This window comes from Chinchilla lanigera, unplaced genomic scaffold (assembly GCF_000276665.1).
Source record: "Chinchilla lanigera isolate Chin_1 unplaced genomic scaffold, ChiLan1.0 scaffold00001, whole genome shotgun sequence".
Lineage (NCBI taxonomy): Eukaryota > Metazoa > Chordata > Mammalia > Rodentia > Chinchillidae > Chinchilla > Chinchilla lanigera.
The window spans coordinates 17,049,484-17,055,843 of NW_004955402.1; the positions used below are offsets into that span (position 1 = coordinate 17,049,484).

The 6,360-nt window shown below is 38.9% G+C and overlaps 1 pseudogene; it reads right to left on the reverse strand.

Moving 5' to 3' along the window:
• The window catches only part of LOC102022146, a 65,711-nt pseudogene extending 60,809 nt beyond the window's left edge, over positions 1 to 4,902 (reverse strand).
• Between the last annotated feature and the right edge of the window lie 1,458 nt (positions 4,903 to 6,360).

The following is a 6,360-nucleotide window of genomic DNA, read 5'->3' on the forward strand; positions in this document are numbered from 1 at the left end:
TCTTTCTTCAGTAATCCTACTGTGTTGTCACTGAACAATAAGAACATTTTACACTTATGTTCGATGTTTGTAATGTTTATATAGACACAGAGTTTCTTCTTAGAACTACTATTTCATTGTCGTACTGGCAGGAACATGGTGTGTGCGCTATTTGTACCTGTAAAGCCCTATTTTCCTTCCTTCTCTTATTAAGTTTAATTAAAACAATAAAGAATTAAAGACAAAAAATGGAGCAAAAGGATTTGACTGCTGTTTACTTTAAAGGGAATTTTAAAAAATCATTTTGAATCTATTTGTTCTTTTTGTATTACCATCCCGCATAACAAAAGTACTTGGAATTAATGTACACACACGTGCATTACAATGGGTCCTCACTGTAACTTAGCAACAGCAAACTGTGGCTTCTTCAGCTTGTTGATTTCCATTGCTGGACCTGGGAGGCCGTAGAAAACTCAATTTACTCTAAATTTCTTATGTTAGCAGTTAAATGTTAAGCTCCTGTTTACAGAAAGCTCTTTTGTGAATTGCCAGTTAGAATTCAGCAAGCTCTGTTCTACACAGCAGGAGATGTTAACTATTTCCCACTGGGGGCGAGGAGTAGGGTAGAAGAGAAGAAGTTCGCCCTAACACTCCCCCCTGGTCTCAAATGTTCTTTCTATAAACTTTGATGGTTCAGATGGCTCACAAATACAGTACAAACGCCAGAAGTGCATCAACTCATTATACTTACATCAGACTTGTAATGCATGGAAAGTTCACTACTCTAAATGAAATATGAAGAAAAGCCTAGATAAAAAAATCAAGCCAGATTTCAGTTTGGAATCCAATTGACTTAGGAAAATTATCAGGATTCAGGCCAGTTGAGTTTACATGGATCTGGGACCCAGCCATCAATTTCTGCCACCTAGACTGCAGTTGAGGTGAGGCATTCCTACAGCCACAGCAAAGCTATGCTTTTCTTAGTTCTTTTTTTTTTTTTTTTTTTTTGTGACCAGGAATCTAACCCAGGACCTTGTGCTTGCTATGCAGGCACTGTGCCTGCTGAACTATATCCCCAGCCTTCTATCTTGCATTCTGAAACTTCCCATTTATGATCCAGAGCCGCTGGAGGCTGGAGGCTGGAGGCTGGGATAGGCCCATTGTGGCCAGGACAAAAATGTCACAGACTGGTCTTGGGCTATGCAGGAGAGCTACAGATGCTATGGCTACAGGTCAGCTTAGCTTTAAGAGAAGCAAGTGTTTGGATGACAGCCCAGCTTTTCCGAGAAAAGCCCAAGGCTATAATGATAACTGCCCCTGTTATTTTGGGACCCCCTAGTGGCAAGACAAAGGGGATCACCACCAATAGGGGCCTGAGGATGTGAGGATATCAGCTCTGTGCTTTGGTCAGGCTGGTGCCTCCAAGACTCTTTAGAGAGGTAGCAATAGTGGCCCAGAAAGTAGGTACAGGAGCAGGGCATGGCACCTGTCAGAAATGCAACTGAAAGCCTGTTCCGGCAGCCACAGATATAGCAAAAAACTGCAGAGACTACTTGCTCATGAGCACCCTCAGTGACTGAGTAGTAGGAATGTGACATCCCTCAATTATACCAAGGGCCTATTGGCTGCCAGAGTGAAAAGCATCTTACACCTTAGGCCACATGTTCATCATATTGACTCTGTTAGATGTTTTTACTGTGTCCAGTTACTGTGCCAAGTACTGCCATCTTAAGTATTAAAATCTCCATTTCCAAGACCAGATTGCTGTCAGAGAGAATATGGAGGTGCTAAATGCAGGGAGTGATTTCAACCCACAGATTTAGGCTACTGAAGTCTCATTTGTTGTCGTTGTTGATTCCTGTATTTTTATTTATTTATTTTTTTTTTTGGTTCCGAACATTCTTCATGCAATTTCCTCTTCAGTCAAACACCTACTGTCTTGGTGAGGTTGAGTGTACCCCTTACTGTCTCATTAAAGAATATGGGGGTACAACGTACTATTCCCTTCTGAGTTTTCATTATTTTTGCTTTCATCTATGAGGTTACATTTCCTTTCCTCAATAAGTTGATTCTCACGCCAAAGAAATTGAGGGTAAGTGTATCAGCAGGCAACATGAGAAAAGATCTGCTTCATTATTTAATGAATCGGATGCACAGGCAGTATTGTATATCAAACTATTAAGCAAGAGCACGTGGCGGGAAGTGAGCTGGGGAGTGAAGGCAGGGGAGAAGGGGCATTCTTCTGTACTGTTGAAATTCTGTAATTTTCACATTTTCTCACACTAAGTGTGTACATGGATGTTGAACGGGGCCAGTAGGAAAGCTGAATGAGTTAAAAGGCAATATCAGGATTTAATGGAAATGGTGTAAGTCAGGCGTTCAAGTCTAAAATAAGTAAAATATAGAGAAGAATCAGGTCTTTTAATGGAGTCTGCCCCGACTTTCTTCTTTGGTTTTAGGGGCTGAAAACAGTTTGTTTGAGAATTTTCTCTTAAAGCATTTCAGTCAAAGCAAGAGCTAATGTGCTGGGCTTCAGCGGCCATGGCCATACAGTGCTCCAGATGGCAAAGGTGGTGGACAGTGAGGGCTAGAACTTGGGTGTCTTGTATTGCTTCAGCAAAAACTCCTACATCTCAAAGGAGAAGCCCGGTTTGCTGTGCTGGCAAATAATAAAAAGTTGGTGAAATATTAATAAGACATCCAGAGAAGTTTTGTCTTGCTATAAAATTTTATAAAGAGAGCCATGTGACCTTGAGGGCCTAATTAACCAAAGGTGTATGGTTTGTTTGTTTTTATTTTAGTGTAAAGAGAATAAAAAATCCCAATAACAAAATAACAATATAGACAAAACAAAACAAAGCAAAAACATTAAAACTGATACAGGGTTTGATAGCAATTGGTCTGCTTTGAAGGTGCTTGTCTTGCTGAAAATTCAAGGATGAGTGCATCTTAAATTTTGTCTATTTACTATTTGTGGAAAAAGATGAATAATGTGCTTTCCAGTTATTAAAACAGTAAACCAAAAATTTACAAAAATTCAAAAATGAAAGAACCCAAAACCTTCAGAAGCGTCTTCACATAGCCTCCAGAATTTCTGTTGCTATTCCTACTCTACTTCCTTATGATCGTCTCCATTTTCTTCTTCCATTTGTTCCTCAGTCTGGCAAATGCAGATGGAAATTTATGCACATGGAGCCTTCCTTAGCCCCATAGTCTATGTGCTTCTTATGTGTCTCAGAAGTTGGGAAAACGTGGCAGCAGCCTATGCACCTGAACCCAACATCCAGACTCACCTGCCTGTCCACTGTCTGCACTAGGAGCCTTCTGGGCCAGCGCCACATGTGACTCCTCAGCACCTTCATTTTCTTCTTGGGAGTCTGACCAAGCTATTGTCACTATTGTTAAGATGGTCTCTATGCACATTTAGGAGGACTCCCCACAGGAAAGGCAATTCTCATTATATTCTTATCCTCTTCTGGGAGAGGCTCTAGTCCCTCTCTGTCATCTAAGACAACCACACCTGTTTTTACTGGCATCTCCATGTAGCAAACATTCATGATTCTTTCCTTTTCCATAGGCTGAGGATGTGGAGGAGTTAGTGGTGAAAGAGGAAGGTACACGGCAAGGAGAAATGAAGATAAAATTCTCCGTTCCCATCAAATCTGGATATAGAGTCATTTCGGGAGCTCCAGGTCCTGGAACATATTGAGGTAATTTACTGGTTTATAGAGAAGAAAATTTCAAAAAGCAAGAGATAAAAGGCCCATGAGCATTCATATCACTTGATGTGAGCATGTCCACGTGAATGAGCTTGGAAGCAAAGGAAACTTGGGAGAAATATTCTGAGTCTGAAGAAGTCTCTCTCCTTGTCCACCTTGAAGCTGGGGGAACCTTAGGTGTGTCGGGCATCCTCTGGAGAGTTTTGCAATTCTGGACAGTGAAAGAGAAAGAGCAACAACAAAATCATTGGTACATAGCGTAGTATGCTCATTAGATACTTTGTTGCAGGCGTTGTTGCACCCATGGGAAATCATCTCATAGAAAATGATTATTGAAATTTTGTGTGTAGTGAATTTCACTTGGATTGGGTATCTTGTGTGTGATATATTCAGAGATGTATACAGAATATTGGAAATTGATCCATGGCTTAAATATTATATCAATTCATGAAAGGTTAGATGGCATTATTATTATTATTATTATTATTATTATAAATTTTCTTTTAAGAAGTTGTGACAATAAGGATGTGGAGTACAATTTTTGTGAAAGTTGTTCCTGTTGGTATACTTATTTTGATGAATATAGATCATGATAGATATAGAGATGTCTATGTCAATATGAATAGATGATGACTAGTTACATATAAAGATAAAAATTGCTAGATGTGTCTCTAGGACCTGAGCATGGTGCAGTTAAATTTTCAAAAATGAAAACTCCACAAACTTGCTCCCAATTCCTTCTCTAGAAATGTACCTCCACATTTTTCTTGGATTTTTAACCATCCTAGCTACATTCTTCAGGAGCCTCTTACAGATAGGACACAAAGTGCACGTGATAAGTTTTGGAAACAAATTCTGGAGAGAAAGAGTCATTGATGTCAGTTGCTGAACAAGGGGATTTGTTCAAATTCCAAGCCATCGTGCTGTCCACCTCTCCACCAGGTTTTCCCTTGGCCCCACTGCTCCTCCACCCCTTGACTTTGAGAATGAGCTTCTCTGCAGAAGAGGAGCACAGCAAAGAATAAATTATGATTAAAATGGCTGATTCCAATCTACATACTCCTACCTTCTCACCAAACGCCTTCTCCAGCACCCTCTCCTGGGAAATCTTACCATGTCTGCAGCAGGGCACTCTCCCTTGCTGGGACTGCTGCATTTCCATTCCCTGAATCTCTGTGGGAATCTTGCCCTCAAAACTCCTCATTACTCCGACCTTGGAAAGATATTTCTTATTGTTTGTTTTCATTCTCTGTGTCTTACTTCCCCAACTAGAGATTCACAATCTCAAACAAAAGTTTACTATACTTTTATCTTTGAATGAATGCAATATTCTTTCCTTATTATGTCACTGTTCTTGCTCACAATGTGAACTAAGCTCAATATCTGGTATTAGACTTTTTGAGATTCTTAAGATCTGACGCGAATGTGTCTGGTATAGATGTTCTACACACACTGCAGTGAAGTGTTGTGTGCTGACTGCAGTGTATGTAGGGTGTTAAATTCATGACGTGTTGGTTTAAATTGGATCAATGTGTAAGGTGTGATTTATTTGGTGGGAACAGGTGTGAATATGGGAGGAGTTTGTTAGAATGAGAATAAATGTGATTTACACATGTATGTGTGTGAATTGCTTGTCCTATGATTAAGGATGTGTGTGTGTGTTGTTCAGTGTTGTTTAGCTGTGTAATGTAATTAGTGAAAATATTCTCTTTAAAATTAGAGTGCTTAGTGTATTTGTGAAATCTAAGGAAATAACCAAACAGCATGAGAATGTAAAAATCAAAGTGTATAAAAAAAACTTAGGAATTTTGAAAATAAACCAAACACAGAAGTTAAATATGGCACACTTTCCCTCATATGAGAAACTCAAATGACAAGTAATTCAAAGAGCAAAACAAAGGATCTATAACAGAAATACAAATAGAGCTTTAGAAGACATGTAGGGGATCTAGGATGGAGGGAGAGGCGTGGGAATAGAAGCAAAGGAGTAGAAGGATTACATTGCCATAAAGCAGGTACTAATTGCCTGCAGTGCTGGTATTTGATATATATTGGAAGCATGTACCAATAATTTTTTATGAAAGAAAAAGTAAGGAATGATATAAAGATCTAAAGTACTTGAAGGTACAGAGAACAGTACATAGGATTAAGTAGATAATAGGATTGCTTTAGAAAAAAGATTTTAGGTTCTAATTTGATTAATATAAAACTACAGAAACATAATCTCATCATATAAAAATGTGTTAATATGGCAACATATAGGTGACACAATGTTGAAAATGTCATCTTACTTTCTGTACAGTGAATGTAATCCTAATACTCAACAAAATATAACCAATGGATTAACTATTTGCATTCATTTTATTACATGCAGTAATGAGAAGTAGTAAACTGCAGTCATACACATCATGGCTAACATTACAAATACAAGGATGGGTGAAAGGAGCCGGACCCGGAGTACCTAGTCTCACTTCTATTTGTACAAAGTTCATTAGAAAACAGAGATAAGGAATGTAGGCTTGTCAGGAAGTCAGAGTGATTATTACTCTCTGCATGGTAGGAACAAAAACTGAATACACAGAATTTGTACACACGTGAAATATCATAAAGAAATGAGAGATAAGAGCAGATGCAGGTGAGCCTGTGTAGGGGGCTATATGCG